The 17,597-nt window shown below is 41.6% G+C and overlaps 1 long non-coding RNA gene across 1 annotated transcript in view; it reads left to right on the top strand.

Moving 5' to 3' along the window:
* The window catches only part of LOC144584186 (uncharacterized), a 76,390-nt gene extending 61,161 nt beyond the window's left edge, over positions 1–15,229 (top strand). Inside the window, exon 2 of the long non-coding RNA XR_013538283.1 lies at positions 13,646–15,229. This is a non-coding gene — a long non-coding RNA (uncharacterized LOC144584186). The remainder of the gene's footprint in view (positions 1–13,645) is intronic.
* The last annotated feature ends 2,368 nt before the right edge of the window (positions 15,230–17,597 follow it).

Genomic DNA, 17,597 nt, shown 5'->3' with positions numbered 1-17,597 from the left:
CCTGACTGGGGTTTCTGGGAGTTGCAGTTCAAAAGCATCCGAGTAACAAAGGTTAAGAACCACTGTGCTAGGTAGTGAGATCCCAAACTGTTTAGGACTTTATAGGTTAGAATTAGAGGCATTTTGTCTTGGTTCATGGGTCATCAAACTTGATGAACCACAAATTGCCAGCCATTGGTCCAATGAACCATAAATCAATTTGTCAGTTTGTTGGGTCATTTTTATATACAGTCCATGGGCAGAGAAAGATAAGGGAAGTGGGACCCAAGTGATCCCCTACCCCCACTGCCTTTGCAATGAGAGTGGGGGTGGGAGATCACTTGGATCAGGCTTCCCCATCTTCCTATACTTGCCCAGGCATAGGAAGTGGAAGGAAGCCTAAGGGACCAAACCACAGACTCTGTCTGAGTGTCCATAGATAGTGTTAGGTCCAGCAGGACACCCAAGCAAATAAACCTCATCCTTTGCAGAGAGCAGCACCCCAAAGGAAAGAGAGGCACCCAATACACGAACAGCCAGAGCACCCATCCAAAAGACATTCATCTTGTCCAGGATCAGCCTCATCTATTGGCACTCATCCACTCCAGTACCACAGCCGGGCAGCACTCAAGGAACAGGACGACATCCTCTACAGAAGTGTGAAAGGACAGATAGAGCTGCATGTCATCAGTGTATCGGTGACATGCCACTCCAAGTCTCCAGATGACCTCCCCCAGCAGCCTCATATAGATATTAAACAGCAATGGGGAGATGATTGATCCCTGAGGGACTCCACAATGGAGAGTTCAAGGGGTGGAGATCATTTCCCCAAGTTGCACTCTCTGAGGGCAGTCCTCCAGGAAGGATCAGAGCCAGGAGAAAGCTAGGCCACTCCAATCCAGAGAGCCCCCCAGGGAGATATCGTGTTTAACAACATCAAAGGCTGCTGAGAGGTTGAGAAGGACCAGAAGAGACCTTTTGCCCCATCAGCCTCCCTCAGAAAATAATCATGCAGAGTGACTAATGCCATCTCTACGCCATGACACTGCCTGAACCCGGACAGGAATGGGTAGAGGGTATTGGTTTCATCCAAGTGTTCCTGAAGCTGGTCAGTCACCACCCTCTAGCTTGCTTTAAAAAGGAACTTTGGCAACAGGACAGTAGTTGTTACAATCATCCGCCATCAAGTTGTTGTTGTTCTTGTTGTTGTTGTTGTTTGATGGGCCAGATAAGTATCTCCTTGAGGGTTTGTGGAACCCAAGCCTCAAAGAGAGATCCATTTATGACAGAGGTAGCTCATTCCATTATTATTACCCTGGTAGCTTTTAAAAGCCATGGCGGGGTAGGGTCTAGGGAGGTTGCTGTGGCCTGGCAGCGATCTAGCACCTTGTCAACCTCAGATGATGAAACAGGCTAAAACTGATGTAATATAACCAGACAAGCTGGTGCAGTGGACATCTCAATCTGATCAACTGCCCAAATGTGGTGGTCTAGGTCCCAGCGGATAGTCTCCACTTTGTTTTTTTAAATAATGCCACAAAGTAGCTATTGAGGTTCTCTGTTTTTTTCATAAATGTGATCAATGCATTTGAACAACTATCGAATGACTACAAGATGAAGCTGATCACCTGTGGGACAGAGCAACACTCCAGTAGATGCTTCATTTTGGCATTTGTGACGTTCAAAAGCTTTTTCCCCCCACCAAAGACAGACAGCAATGTGACCTGAGAAAATTGAAATAGAGGGAAAACTGAGCTGATGATGCTGAAGGAGAAGGTGAATAAAGACCAAGATCTCCTCTGAACAATGCAACCAACTAGAGAGAGCACAGACTATGTTTCCCCTTGTGGATGTTCTACCAGCCATTTTGCACAGCTGCATGATGGTGAAAGATTTGCATCAACAGCTAGTGTCAGTGTTCTAGAAATTCCTTTTTTTCTCTATCTGATCTAGCATACTATATTGTGGCCTACATTGCTCTTGCCTAGACTTTGACTGGCTGCCTCAGAAGTAGTGTGTTACGATTTGCATAATTGTTTTTGTTGTTTTGTGTTATTAGATGTTCTTTGGTTTGCATACTTTTGTTATGGTGTTTTTCAAAAATAAAAATATTTTTTTAAAAAAAGAATTAGTGAATTAGGGCCTGTCTTTTCTCCCTACCACCCTTCCATTTTTCTTCTTTGTGGGGGGGCCCCAGTCCCACTGCCTGCTGGCCTTTGAGTAACGGCTGTTGTCTGGCTGTTGGCAGAAGTAAAATGTTCTGTCGAATGGGTAGCCCTGCCCTACCCCAGGTCAAACCCATGTGCACTTTCCTCATTCACAAGTATGTCTCTTGCCCCACTGAGATCCAGAAATGCATGATACCATCAGAGACCCAGGATCAGGTCAGCTGATCTGGATGTCCTTTTTTCTGGCTTAAACCAAGTTAGGAGGCTGCTGCTGATTCCTAGTAAATATTAATAAACTGTTCACAAGCAGATCAAGTTTCAGGATACTTATGATAACTTCTGGATGTTGTTTGTGTGTGTGCCCTGTGCCGTCAAGTCAGAACCCACTTCTAGCAGCCCTAATAGGACTTTCAGGGAAAGTGAGATATATAAGGAGTGATTTTACCAGTTCCACTCCCTCAGTGAGTTTCCATGGCAAAGTAGGGAATTGAACCCTGTTTGCCAGAGTCTTAGTCCATCACTGTATCCACTACACCACTCCGGGTGTTGTGGTCCCCCAAAATACACTCTCCAAGCTCTGTGTCTAGAGCAGCAGGTATCATCATTTTCCATTCCTGATTTGGAGCTTGACGCTTGCTGAGCAGGCTGCATCTCTAACAAGGACCAGGTCTGAAACACTACATTTTCAACCTTCCTTTCACTGTCCATTTACTGAACTCATCAATGAGCATGAATTATTTATAAAAGTAAGCACCAGTTAATTCAATTGTTTCTCTTGGCATCTACTCCCTGTATTATTCCCTTTAATTACTTTTCCCACAAAGGCATTTCTAAAGTTCCATTCAATTTAACTGCAAGCCCCCCCCCCCCACCTCACACACACTTTACAATGGCCCTGTTATTTTACTGGCATTGACTACTTTTTATATTTATCACAGCCACATTCATGCAGGTAATTGCTCTGCTTGAAATCCACTTAATTTTTTCCAAATTACCATAGATGATGTCAAGAAGTACAGCACTTTTTCTAACATTGCCTGAGCTGGATTGCAATTGTGTGCAGTGGTGTGATTTCGGTTTTTGCAAAATGAATGCTTGACACTTTTCCTTATAAATAAGGACCTGACAGTGAATGTTCAACTCTGCATGACAGAATCCTCATGGGAGAGTGCCATCATCCATGGCTTTTAGCCTGACTTTTATCCTCAATATGCCTCCTTCAGAGAAATTTTGACACAGGACATTTTTCATGAAGCTAACAAGTTGGTGCATGTCAGTACACTAGAGGTACCACTGACCCATTCTCAACTTTCCTTTACTATGGCTGCAACTCAGCTTCTCTGTAGTAAGAGAAATTCGGAAAAGTTACTCTTTTGATACGAGACACTAGAGCTAGTACATGAAGACATTTTGAAAAATTATTCTGAATGAAACCAAAACAAAATTCTCTGTCATTTCTCCTGGCCATATTCTATAGTTACAGCATGGGCAAAACAATCACCACCATTAATGATAATCTTAGGACTGCAGACTTGGAAGGAACCCCATGGATCATTCAATCCAGTCGCCATCAAAGAGGCACAGTGCGGAATCAAACTCCCAACCAGATGCCTAAACCACTGAGCTATCTGGCAATTCAATATTGCAGCTTCCTGCCATGTAGTTCTTACTGATGGGAGAAAATTGTATCTGTCATCTGTAGGCATCAGTACCCTTGTGAAGAGTAAAAAGTGGTGAAAACCCTAATTCAGACCCACTAAAAAAGATGAATATACACACTTAACCATACTATTTAACAATATATAGTTTGCCTTTTTAAGAAAAAAAAAACCGTAAGTATTGGTGACAGGAGACTATCCTCTTCTACACCTAATTTAGGGCTTGAATATATATTAAAGATATTTGATCAATAGAAGAGAGAATTCTTTAAGTACCACTTCTGTGATTGTCACAGCAGTAATTTTTCTTACCTCTCAGCATTTTCAGGTTAGCTTGCCTTTTTGAGTTTGGTACATTCTTCTTTTTAACTCAGTCATGTACTGTATATTGAACACTATTCAATTCTTCAGAACAAAAAAAACACCCCAAAATAAAAAAAACCCAACTTCCCATTTACAAATACAGTAGGAATATTGTACTTTCAAAATGCCAGGAAATGGTTGAATATTGCTACGTTTTAAGAAACTGGAAATTTAAAAGATCATGGACTCTAGTTTTCCTTTTGGAAAATTCAGAGTTTGTAGTCAGTGCCTGGAATGGGCTGGGTGAGAGAAATGGGCGAGCGTAATGTCTAGCAGAAATTAGAAGAGAGTAACACTTGCAGTTTATCATTGTGAAAGTGGCCTCCAAGACAGGCTGGCCCATTCTAGGGCAATGAGCTAATTGGGAAGATGGTTTTCAGTTGAGTGATGGGAAAGGGCAGAATCTGCTCTTCCTTTCTAAATGTTTGAGATAACTTGATGCCTGATTGAAAATCCTATAGGAAAATCCTAAAGTAGAAGCTTTAAGTATTTAAAAAAAATGGGTCAGAAGTTATCTTAGTTATCTCTCAGGAGAAGTGCTATGTTCATTTGCTGTTCTACACTTTGTAAATGCTTTGAAGATATGCTGAAGAGTGTAAGTACTAAAATCATTTAGCTAGCTTTCTTATTTTCTCTTGTGCTTGCCCTGTATTGCCTCTTTCCTCAAGCTCTTGATTGATTATTTGCTCCAAAACTACTTTGACTGGTTTTCCAACTGAGAGTGTTTTTGCAACTCTTTTGCTCTTTTTTTACCATCTTTAAATAAAATATAAAACTTCTTCATACAATTGTTTGGCTTTTTAAGAGAGTTTGGGATACTTAAAACCCATTCTTGCCTTTACCATCCACCAGGAACCTGTATGTTCTTTGACTGTAGCTGCATTTTTACCTTTTACATTTTTACCAAGAACATCTGGAGGCCCAAGTTTGGGGACCACTGCTTTAGACCATCTTGACTGCTGACATTGATGCCATCAACATTCATGCTGCCTATTGCTATGAAAAGTTTGGCATCATTTTTCCTATTGGAAACTTAACATAATGTTGCATAGCAATATTAGGTCATTTACTGACATTTCAAATTGTGGATTAAGAAGCACAATATCCAACATGCATAAACTTGGTGTTTTTTTTTCAAAAAAACAGAGCTCTAATTATATATACAGTCAATACAAATTCCAACAGCAACTTTTTAAAAATTGCCTTATAGAATGTTAATTTACCGTGTTGCACAATCTCATGCACTTCTTATTGAGACTGCTGCCCCTATAGTCACCCTTAGCAATTATCTTCTGGATGAGGTGTCTCATTTCTACTGGTGGCATTACCCACTTGAGGTGATCTTGGGGAGGGGTGATAGGTCATCTGCAGAGCGCATGCTCAGCATGCACATAGCCTTGCATAGAGTTCCCTTAAACATCACCCCAACAGAGGCTGAGGGACTGTATGATTTCCAGAATGACTAGGCTTCAGGGGACTGGAAGAAAGTACAGAGCACACAAAAAGGGGGCTGAAAGTATACTTCTTTGAAAGGCAGAAGTATGCTTAAATTTATTTAAATTCAAAATCTGATTCATATTTTAACTGTTACTTTATCTTTATAACTCTTGCATAAATCATTTTTTCATCCTCCACTAATATGACACTTTATCACCCCCCCACAGCTTAGTGTTTACTGAGAAGCAAACCATTAAACTATGTATTCTTTCTCTTTCATCAGCAATGGTGACACCAAAATCTAGCATATGAAGGCATTTCCACACTGCAGGTTCTTTTGAGAGAAAAAAAATGCAATTTGCAAATATTGTCAAATGAAATATGCACTTCCAATGCTAATAGGATAGCAAATATGTCTTTGTATGTCCTGTAGAGATTTAAACATCCTTCATGGATCGGGGGGGGGGGGGGATATTGAAAAAAAATGCTAGCAGCTTTTCCCAACATTCTTCTTCTTCTTTCACCATCACCTACAATGCATTATTCAAGTAAACAAACATTGTCCCCTTCAAAAAAACCTGCATTCACAAACTGCTCTGAGTCAGTACCTTTATTTGCAGACAAATGACACCTGATAACAAGAAAAAAATGACCAACCTCTTGGGAAAGTGATATATTCTTCTGGAACTCCATTGTCTATGGCTGAAAATGCATACTGGTAGCAAGCTTTTAAATTACTAAGGCCATCACACCATTCCCCCAGCAGACATTTTCTGAGCAGTCCTGTTTTAGAGTCAGAACATGAACACATAATGAATTCAGTGTAAGAAAAAAAATCAACAAAGCACCGTGTCTTGCGGTACTTACAGCTGGATAGACTAATGTGAGGGGAAAAGAAATCATAAACTTTGTGATAAGAACGCCTCAGCCAGGTTGTTTTTACAGAAGCATTGAAACAAGACAGAACAGAGATTCTGCAAAAAGAAAACTGAGAGTGGAGAAGGATTTGTTCTGCTGACTGACAGTGGAGTAATGTGAAAGTGTCCTGGGAGACCATGTCAGAGAAGTAACCACATATTGGATACCCAGGGTGTTATAGTGGATAAAGTAACTTACTAGGATTTAGGAAACTTGAATTCAAATCTCCACTCAGGCCCTGGTCACATGAGGGAATGTTCTCTGCTCATCCCCCAGTTAGTTCATTGCCTTTTTTTCCTGGTACATGACACAGAGGCAAAATCAAGAGATTTTCCCAGCCAGTGGTATAACTGCGGAACACACACACACACACACACACACACACACACACACACACACACACACACACACACACACACACACACACACACACACACACACACAATGTGTGAGTCTGCTTCCCCCGAACACACACATAGGGTTCTGTTGTGACCAGAATGCAAGGGGCTCGAAACAATTGCCATGAGTGCACAGAGGAGGAGGAAAGCTGTCTGGGGGGGGGGGAGGCAGAGGCAAGCCTGTTCATGCAGTTATTTACCTTGGAGGGAGGTTTGTTTCTGATTCAGTGGTGCCTTGCTTTATGATTGCCCTGCATTACGACGAAACTGCATTACGACGATCTTTTTGTGATCACAATTGTGATCGCAAAACGATGGTCTGAATGGGTTTTTTTTCGCTTTGCAAAGATCGGTTTCCTGCTTTGGGAACTGATTCTTTGCAAAACAACGATTTTCCTCCAGCTAATCGGCGGTTTCAAAATGGCCACTGGGTAAATAAAATGGCTCCCTGCTGTGTTTAGGGACGGATTCCTCGAAAGACAGCCGCTGAAAATGGCTGCCCTATGGAGGATCTTCACTGGACAGTGAGTTTCCAGCCCACTGGAATGCATTGAAGGGGTTTCAATGCGTTTCAGTGGGCTTTTTATTTTCGCATTACGTTTTCGTTCTACAGCGATTTCGCTGGAACGAATTAACGTCGTAATGTGAGGTACCATTGTATATCAATGAATTTATAAGCTAAATTGCCCCTGAAGCAAGAGAAAATAAACTGATACCAAGGTTTAGTCAGCCATAACAATTCAAATAGGAGGAAGAAACAAATCAATACTGTTCTTGGGATGTTCATCCTGGATATAAACCACCTGACCATGTATTCTCGAAGGCTTTCATGGCCGGGATCTGATGGTTGTTGGGGGTTTTTCGGGCTCTTTGGCCATGTTCTGAAGGTTGTTCTTCCTGATGTTTTGCCAGTCTCTGGCCAGCATCTACTCCAGTCCTCTGAAGATGCTGGCCATGGAGACTGGCAAAATGTCAGGAAGAACAACCTTCAGAACACAGCCAAAGAGCCCGAAAAACCCCCAACAACCATGTGACCATGGTTCAGTACAACAGAGGAATAGAAAGTATTAGAAGAACTAGAAAATATTTCTCTCATTTGAGCAGGGCTTCAGTGAAAGAACCACATGAAGGTGAACTTAGTGAATCCTGTCCTTAAACATCTCATTTACATTGGAAGGCCCATTAGTGTCACTGTAAATTGGTTTCAACTTGACAGCATGTAAAAAACCACAAAGTGCTGCAAGAGGATGTGTAAATTGTGGGCTAAATTTGCTTCCTAACAAGATCATGAAATTGGACATCCTCCAAAAGATTTACAAACAAGTAAAAAGAGAAAAATTATGTAAAAGCTACTCATAGCGTAGCCTACAATCTTCAAGAAGAAGCAAGAAGAAAAATAAATGCAAAGAATAAAACAGTAATGCAGAAGCTCTGCAGTAAACCTCAGTAGTGTGGGATGGTGAACTCTTGAAAGTCTGCTTTTTAAAAAGCACATGCAAATAATTGAGGATAAAAGCGCCTAAAGTGGAAGGCACACAGTGTTTGTTGAGAATGTCCTCTGGGTTCAGTTGCAGAATTCCTTGAAAATTCTAAAGCTTCAGCAGTGAACACATTCCTCAGCAGTCACCACATTTAAACCAGACAATGTACTTTTTTCAAATTTCCTGCCCAAATGGCCAAGAGAAAAGCAATTGTTTCTGCGAAACTAAGTGTACATCCACTTACAAGTACAGAGGAAAGTAAAGTGAAACGTTTACTAAGATAGAGGTAAAAAATTGTTGCCATCCAATTAATGCTGCGGCAAATCTGTTGGATTCACGTTTCAAAGGTATGAATGCAAAGGTATGATAATAGCAGCACTAGTGTTGCATTTGATTGCACTACAAAACAAGCAGCACACTTCAGACTTGATGGTGCAAAGGGACGTGCCAGTATTGTAGAATGCAGAACATCATGAGGAACTTGGCCCAAGAATGCAGTCCAGTATTCTGCCAAACACATCCCTTTGCACAGCACAATCTGTGAGTTATCTTGCTTCCAGCCTCCTTCAGATTCTACCATCTTCTGCATCATGTGTCAAAACCCGGTCAATCTTGGAAAATACTCACACCAGATCAAGGGATAAACTGAAGTGTGAATGAGTAGCAAAGCTTGGTTAAATCTAGACAAACTTCAGGTTTTAGCAATCAATTATAGCAAAATGAAGAAGCAGAAGAAATAAAAACTAAAACTGAAACTCAGCACTAACTCATAAAATGAAACTGACTGCATTTCTCATATAGTAATCAACTCTGGTATCAGCTCCCCTCACCTTTCTTTCTTTCTTTCCTTCTTTCTTTCCTTCTTTCTTTCTTTCTTTCTTTCTTTCTTTCTTTCTGTGAGAATGGGTGTTTTCTGTCTGCTTGAAGCTGGGCAGGAGAGGACTGGATGAAACAGAATTTTCTTTGTTTAATTTTCCTAATATTGATGTTTTCTTCTGTTTTTACTTTTTCTTCACATTACTCCAAAACTGGCTAAATGAAACTACAGTTCGGGTTCCTTACGGTTCGTGACATGAACAACATTTTTTAAAAGTAAATTAAACTTTTAACTTTACTTTAAATATGTTTAATGTTACAATTTTATGTAAAGCCAAGTTATACATAAGACATTTTGTGTTCCTAAAGTCTTCAAAATTACTGGAAATTTTACGTCTTTAATTCTGGGTATACTTTTAATATGAAATTATAAAACCAATATACAGAATGTGATCCAATTCTTAAAAAAAAAAACCCACAACCCTCCTGCTTATGAATGTGGAATATCGTGCTTCTGTACCCATGATTCAAAACATAATGTCTCAATACTGCTGCACAATATCATGTCTGCATTACCAGCAGGAAAAAGGATGCCAAATTGTACATAGTAAATGGCTGTCCGAATATTCACAACACTATGTCAGCAGTCAAGCAGAACGCAACTATCAGGGTTATATTTCAATAAGTGCAAATAGTATCAGCTCAATAAGGTATCTTGCAGGCCAGCTGGACAGCTGCCACTGGTGGTCATAGCTAGAGATGGGGATGACTCACCATTTTGGTGAGTTGTCCTGCTTTGTGAGTCATCAAAACCTGATGACTCACGAAGCATGAAGTTTCCCCCATGAAATGACGAATAATGAATATATTTGTTGATTTGTGGGGAGGTTATTTAAAAAACACCCCTGCCGCCCCCTCTACTCCCCTAGCCCTGCTGACACCCCTTCCTATTAAAAAACAACAAAACACCATTCTGCCTACCAGCCACCGATCAGCTGATCAATGGCAGAGAGGCCCCCACCCACCCACAGCCACCCAAACCTACAGCATAACCCCACCCCCTTATTTTCCCTACCTTAGCCTTCCCCCACCCCCACCGACACCCCCTTACCTTAATCACTGCTGCCGAGATCTCCTTCTGGCCTCCCAGCCACGTCATATAAAAAGGAGACTGTCTACCCTTTGCAAAGTTGGAGGCTGCAGCTTCATTTAGGGTAGGGAAGCTGCAACTGCCATCTTTGCAAAGGGTAGCCTGGATTCCCTTAGCCTGCCTGTACATGGGCACAGTATTGTGCAAAAACATCAGTCCATTTCCTGGTGTTTTCAGTCATAAATACAGAAGCACAATATCCCACATTTATGAATACATGGTATGTATTATGGTTGCTGGGAGGGGACAGAAATAAGTAGAGAAATAAGTAGTGTGACTGTAGTCTCTCCATACCAAAATATTTTGAATGACTGTTTTGGACTTAATGAAATAATGAAGCAAACCTGTGAGTCACTGCGACAGATACAATGGAGAAATATACACACCCTTTAACTTCTCAAGTAAACTAATGTTGCCACATCCACCCCACAGAATGCAGACTAGAAAACTATGTTCCAATTCCTAATCTCACTCCTCAGGATAGGCAACCCAAGGAAGAAAAGCTATATTGGATCAAAAGATTTACAGACTTGTTATCTTCATGTTTTCTAAAAGATGTCTCCTAGCCTTTTGGAATTTTTAAAAAGTGAGAGCTCGGAGTTAGCAAAGATTGTCACTAGAAACTAAAGTTAAAAGTGCCCATAAATTAATGAAAGAAAGACAGTGAAGAAAGAGAGTGACAAAAATCAAATCATTTGAAATATAATATTGAAGGAGGGCCATACAGATAACCCAGACAGCCAGAACGGCAGAAAAGTGGGCGTTCAGTTAAGTCAAGCTTAAACTCTCACTAGAGCAAAAATGAGTAAACTGAGACTATCCTACCATGCACACAGAATGAGAATACAGACCTGTCCAGTTGGGTTGCCTCAGTGGAGATGTCACAGCTCTTAGATTGCAAGACCTGCTATTGAAGAAGACAATATTGCTAGCTGTGGAGGCAGTAGGAGGGCAAAGAACCTAACATGAGTTGCTATTGCTTTCCAAGATCTGAGGAGAGCTATTAATGATAGGACATTCTGGAGACCATTCACACATAAATTCATCACACATTAGAAGTGACTTGATAGCACATAACATTTATGAACTGTTAGATAGCTCAGTGTATCTGGCTGTGGAACTAGAGATTGAGAGTTTGATTCCCCGCTATGTCTCCCTGACAGGGCCTGGACTCGATGATGCCTACGTTTTTTTCCAGCTCTGCAATTCTAAGATGGTTGTGGTTGTGACTTGCTTTGGAGTTTTCTTAATTACCAAACAATTGTATAGTGACAAGACAGGTGGAATTGGTTATTGATGTCTTTTAAATCTGGGGATATTTAAGATTGCTTGTTTCTACATGGGCATAAAAGAGCTTCACTTTTTTAAAAAACTCAAAAACTATTTACCCACGGTCCCCCATATTTGGCAAACAGCAAGAACTGACTGCCAGTTACATCTGTGCCAAATCTGGTGCTGATCCAAAGTCCATTTTCAAATTTACAATTTATTGTTTGGGTCTCCCCCCATTTTTAGAATTGCCCTTAGAATATTGATTTGCACTGCTGCACAGTAACGTCACTTCACTCTTCTGCAACAACAATCTCAGGAATAGAACACCAGAGGGATGCCCGCTCTCACCTGGACAGTAAACTGCAAAATTATTGCCCTCATCCTGCAAGATTGTAGGATATTTATTAGCACTCTCATAGCCTTTCTCTCTCGAAGGAAAACTGAGGGGGTGAGGGAAAATCACTCTTTTCTCCTCAGAATTAAATTCTATGGCATGTCCATCCTCTGATAAATCTCTCAGGAAATTGCATGGTATTTCTTAGAGGTTGGGAAGTGGTTGGTTTTGATTTTGGTTGTAATGGAAGCAATACCAAATTGCATACAGTTGTTATGATTTCTGTGCAGAATAGCATCTTTCAGAATTTTGCTGGAAAGGAAGGAAATACTGCAGAGGAAAGTCTGGATTTCCAAATCTCAGTCAGGATTTAGGGTCTGGATTAGGGCCACATTAATCCATACTGATTTGGGATAAAAATAAATTGATCGGTTGATCCCCAACTTGAAGGGAGGGTATGCATGGCTTTGCCTTAAACTGTTTAATGGACAGCATGACTGTAACAACGTTGAGAAACAGATGGACCCTAAGAATTACTGGAGGGACAGAGAGGAGTACAGATAGTGTTACAGAACCCAGGAATTATCCGTACTTGCAGAATGCAAACTGTACTAGGAACTGAAGTTCCAAAATAATATCCTCAATAAAAGATACAAGCTTGTAAGCCACTGTTTGACATAATTTTGCACATTTAGTTGGCATTTGAAGAGATTTAGTCCTGCTGGGTTGTGCAGGAATTAAAAGGTTAAATTAATTCTACTGTACATTTTAAACAACTGTGATTCTGATACGTTTTGAAGCTATTGATTTCATCTTCTTCAAGCATGCTTCTGAAATGCTTTTTTTTAAAATAACGCACAATAGGAGCCTTTTGCTGGTGCAGAAACGCAAATCAAGTAGCTGTGATCAACATGAATTGAGCTAGCTCCTTAGAGATTAAAGCCCTAGGAGCAGAATTATCCTCTGATGAATTTTTCCAAGACTTATTCAAAGGCTTTTGAAGACTTGCTTTCATGGGTGGAGGGATTTTTCGTTGCTGAACTTATACCAAGGTGAACTGGGAAGAAGCCCATCTCTCCCCAAAAGGAATAAATTAGCAATTTTCAAGGAACATCTGTGATTACTACTGAAAAGATGAAGACTATGAAAAATAGCTTTGATCTGCAAAATGTGTTATGTTAATACTCTCTGATATGCTTAGTGAATACTGTGCATTTCAGCCAGACAGCTGTGGAACTGTTATAGTGGGCGTTGCAAGCTAAGGCATAATAACTGTAAAATATTAATTTGCTTTCCATTTGCACTTAGTTGGTTTTTAAAAAAAACATTAGCAACACAACAACATGCTATTAATTGCACAAAAAGTACAATAAACTAGTACAGCAAGAGGCAGCACAAACAAAACTGCAGCTGTGAAATCAGCACAATGAACTAATTGCTTACGGGAAAGATGGACTTGGCAACAAGGAAGTCTAAATACTGCTGGATGATTTAAAAATTCTTCCATTCAAAATGATTACCCAGGTTTCGCGGTACCAAATTAGATAATTTTGTCTTCCAAAGTGGTACCATTGTATTGGCTGTCTGCCATTTTTATGATTTTGCTTTCTCAGCCTTGATTGGAATGCTCAACATGGCGGTATCTTTTTCCTCCTCTTTCCTTCCCTGCAGGTTAGCAAAGAGCACACTGATTCAATCACAGAAGAAGCAGAACTCTTGATATAAGTGCACAGTTGGACCAAGATGCGGATGAATTGATGCACATGTGCAACTGAATCTTGCAGACAACCTCACATCTGCCAGTTGAGAAAAGCAGCCGAGAAATTCTCCACATTAAATCAGAAAGAGGAGCTTGAACAAATAGAAATGTTGCAGAACAGAATGGAGGAAAGTGTTCTCATTCCTAGCCTGGAGCTGTAGTTGCTGAGGACAAAGGCTTAATATGCAAGAAAGGGAGAACCCTTTTTCATTAAGCATACACAAATATCTTTGATGGCCATGCATCATGCAGAAATCAACTGGCTGAAAGATTCCCATGACTTTATCTGCATCTCTTCACCTCTGCCACATAATGGGAAGGAGCCATAGCTGACAGATAAGGCATGCTCTTTCAACAGAAGGTCCAGATTTGAGTTTTTAGCACAAGCCAGTAAACGCTGGAAAGCTGTGACTGCTCAGTGTACAGAATAATGAGCTAGATGTTGTTACATGTCACAGTTCACCTCCGACTTATAGCAACTGCATTAATGAGCGATCTCTAGAACATCCTGTCTTCATTTGCCCTGCTTCGCTCTTGGACACTGAAGTTCATTTGGTCTTCCTCTTTTCCTGCTGCCTTCAAGCTTTCCAAGCATTATGCTACCTCTGGATTCCTGCTGCTCAGCAACTGAGAAGGAAGGGGAGCATTCTCCTCTCCAGTAATGGGTAGGTGGGGCAGGTGCATGACACAAGGGCTTCATAGCCTTGCCAGCATTAGGGGTGGGACAGGGGTAATTAAAAGTCCTTCCTCGCACTAGCACTGGCCTTTTAGGTCACTGGATTGTGACCCAATTTATGCCACCCTTCTTTTTGCTTCTTGCCTATCTTCTATAATTTTAAGTGTTTCGTCCACCACCCATGTAGGTTTTTATTTGCTTTTTACTACAGGGATTGTCTTTTTGCATTCTTCCCTAATGATATCTCTGGTTTTAATTCACAGTTCTCCTTGTTCATGGTAATTTCAAGTAATGCAAATCTGTTCTTTATATTACTTTTAATTCATCAAGAATGTTGTTTGAATTATATTTTGGCACTAAGATTCTTTTAGTGTTCTTTTTCAGCTTTAATTTTGGATATTAGTAGTTCATGATCAGTACCACAATTTGCTACTGATCTTGTTTGTCAAAAAGAAAACAGTTTCTCCATCTTCTGCTTCTGATTAAATAATCTATTTGATTTCTACATTTACCATCTGCTGATGTCTACATGTATAGCAGTCTGTTCAGTTGCTTGAAGCATGTATTTGCAATAAACAGATTGCTGGCTTTGCAGAACTCTAATTCTACCACTATGATTATGAACATGTTTTGTTTTTGGTGTATGATTAATTTTCTCCTCAATGTTTGCATAATAACTTTAAATATCATCTTCTGTAACATCTGTAATTGGAGCATAGACTTAAGTGATGGTTATGTTGATGGAATCTGCTTGATATTATTTGGTTAGACCTCACATTACAACCTATAACTGCCTGTGCTACACTTTACCTCTTTATTAGAGCCACTCCATTTATTCTGAGTTTGTCATTTATATAGAATTTGCAGTTGTCTGAATGAAAATATCTCTCAGTCAACTTAGTTCACTTAAACGATCGCACCCAAACGCCCTCTCAGGAGCAGAACTCGGACAGGACCCTGGTATACCCAGGATGTACGAGCAATGAAGCGAATAAGGAGACGGCTAGAGTGCGTATCGAGAAGGAAACCGACGGATTACAACAAAATTGCTGTCAGGATCGCAACTAACCGTTACCTGGCTAAGGTAAAGGCTGCTAGAAGATCTTACATCGCTGACCGGATAAGCGATGCTTCTAATCAGCAGGCGGAACTCTTCCGTATAGTTCGCGATCTATCCGGAATTGGTCTGGGTGAAGGGCCTCCCGCTAGCATCTCATCTGACCAATTTGCAGCGTTTTTTAAATCTAAAGTGGAGGCCATCCGCCGTGATCTTTCTCCTTTTTTAAATACAATGGATCGAGCTGAGATGTCCAGTACCCCGCCTTGCCCGGTAATTCTCGATTCCTTTCAGCCTGTGACGCCAGATTTGGTGGACAAGGCGTTTGATCGCTGTCGGGCCTCCACCTCTTCTCTCGACCCTTGCCCGGCCTGGCTAATCAAAGCAGCCAGGCCTGTAACAACAGAATGGGCCACTGCAATAATTAATGGGTCTCTCCAGGAGGGCAAGGTTCCCCTTGCCCTCAAGGAGACACTCATTAGGCCCATTAGGAAGAAACCAAACTTGGCGACGGATGACATTGGAAACTATAGGCCCGTCGCCAACGTTTCTTTCTTTAGCAAGGTGGTTGGGAGGGTGGTGGCAGATCAGCTCCAGGCGCTTCTGGATGAAACCAATGCTCTGGACCCATTCCAGTTGGGCTTCAGGCTGCGCTATGGTACGGAAACGGCACTGGTTGCACTGATGGATGACCTGTGGAGGGAGGCCGATGGGGGCAATATCTCCTTGTTGGTCCTCCTTGACATCTCAGCGGCCTTTGATACCATTGACCACGGTATCCTCCTGGGGAGGCTCTCTGAGTTAGGAATAGGTGGCCTAGCGCTTGCTTGGCTCCGTTCCTTCTTGGTGGACCGGTCCCAGAGAGTACAGCTTGGAGAGCGGGTTTTGACCCCGTGAAGCCTCAATTGCGGAGTTCCACAGGGATTGATCATCTCTCCAATGCTGTTTAACATCTACATGAGGCCGCTGGGGGGGGGTCATCAGGGGGCGTGGAGCCTCGTGTCACCAGTATGCTGATGACGCGCAGCTCTACATCTCCTTTTCATCTACCTCAGTGGATGCCGTTCTGTCCCTCCAGCACTGCCTGGAGACTGTATTGGAATGGATGCAGGAGAATGGGCTGAGGCTGAACCCGGACAAGACGGAGGTCTTGAGGGTGGGTGCCCCCACTGTTGGCGGCTTGGGTAACTCCCTCTCATTTGGGGGGTGACCCTTGCCACAAAGAGTGGGGTTCGCAGTCTGGGGATCCATCTGGACCCGGCGCTCTCCATGGAGACCCAGGTGGCGTCGGTGGTCCGCTCCGCCTATTTTCATCTATGGCGGATTGCCCAGCTGCGCCCATATCTTGATCAGGGGGCCCGCACTACTCTAGTACATGCGCTCGTAATCTCGAGATTAGACCATTGTAACGCACTCTACGTGGGGCTGCCTTTGAGGCTGATGCAGAAATTTCAGATGGTCCAGAATGTGGCAGCCAGGCTACTTAGTGGGGTGAGAAAACACCAACACATCTCCCCCACTCTGCCTGCTTTGCACTGGTTGCCCATCCGTTTCCGCGTCGACTTCAAAGTGCTAACGATCACTTATAAAGCCCTAAACGGTTTGGGACCTCAATATTTGGCAGATCGTCTTCTCCCACCCAGATCTACCCGGATCACCCGTTATAGCCAGCAGGGATGGCTGAGGGGTCTGATGCCGAGAGAGGCTCGGAAGGAAAAAACTAGAAACCGGGCCTTCTTGGCGGTGGCCCCTCGGCTGTGGAACACCCTTCCAACAGAAATTCAGCTGGCACCCTCACTGGGTGTTTCTAAAAGACAGTTAAAAACTTGGCTATTTAGCCAGGCCTTCCCTCCAGTCAGCTAAGTCTTTTTTAATTATTATTTCTTCTTTCCTTATCCTACCCCATCTTGGTAATCCTTTCTTAAATTAATTGTTTTTAACTAATATAGTGTTTGTATTTTTTATGATTATATATATTTTATATTGATATATTTTATGTTGTAAGCCGCCCCGAGTAGACATGGTCTAGAGGGGTGGGTATAAATAAATAAATAAATAAATAAATAAATAAATAAATAAATAAATAAATAAATAAATAAATAAATAAATAAATAAATACACCAAGCACTGT

Source organism: Pogona vitticeps, chromosome 8 (assembly GCF_051106095.1).
Source record: "Pogona vitticeps strain Pit_001003342236 chromosome 8, PviZW2.1, whole genome shotgun sequence".
Lineage (NCBI taxonomy): Eukaryota > Metazoa > Chordata > Lepidosauria > Squamata > Agamidae > Pogona > Pogona vitticeps.
This window is presented reverse-complemented; position numbering and strand designations above follow the sequence as displayed.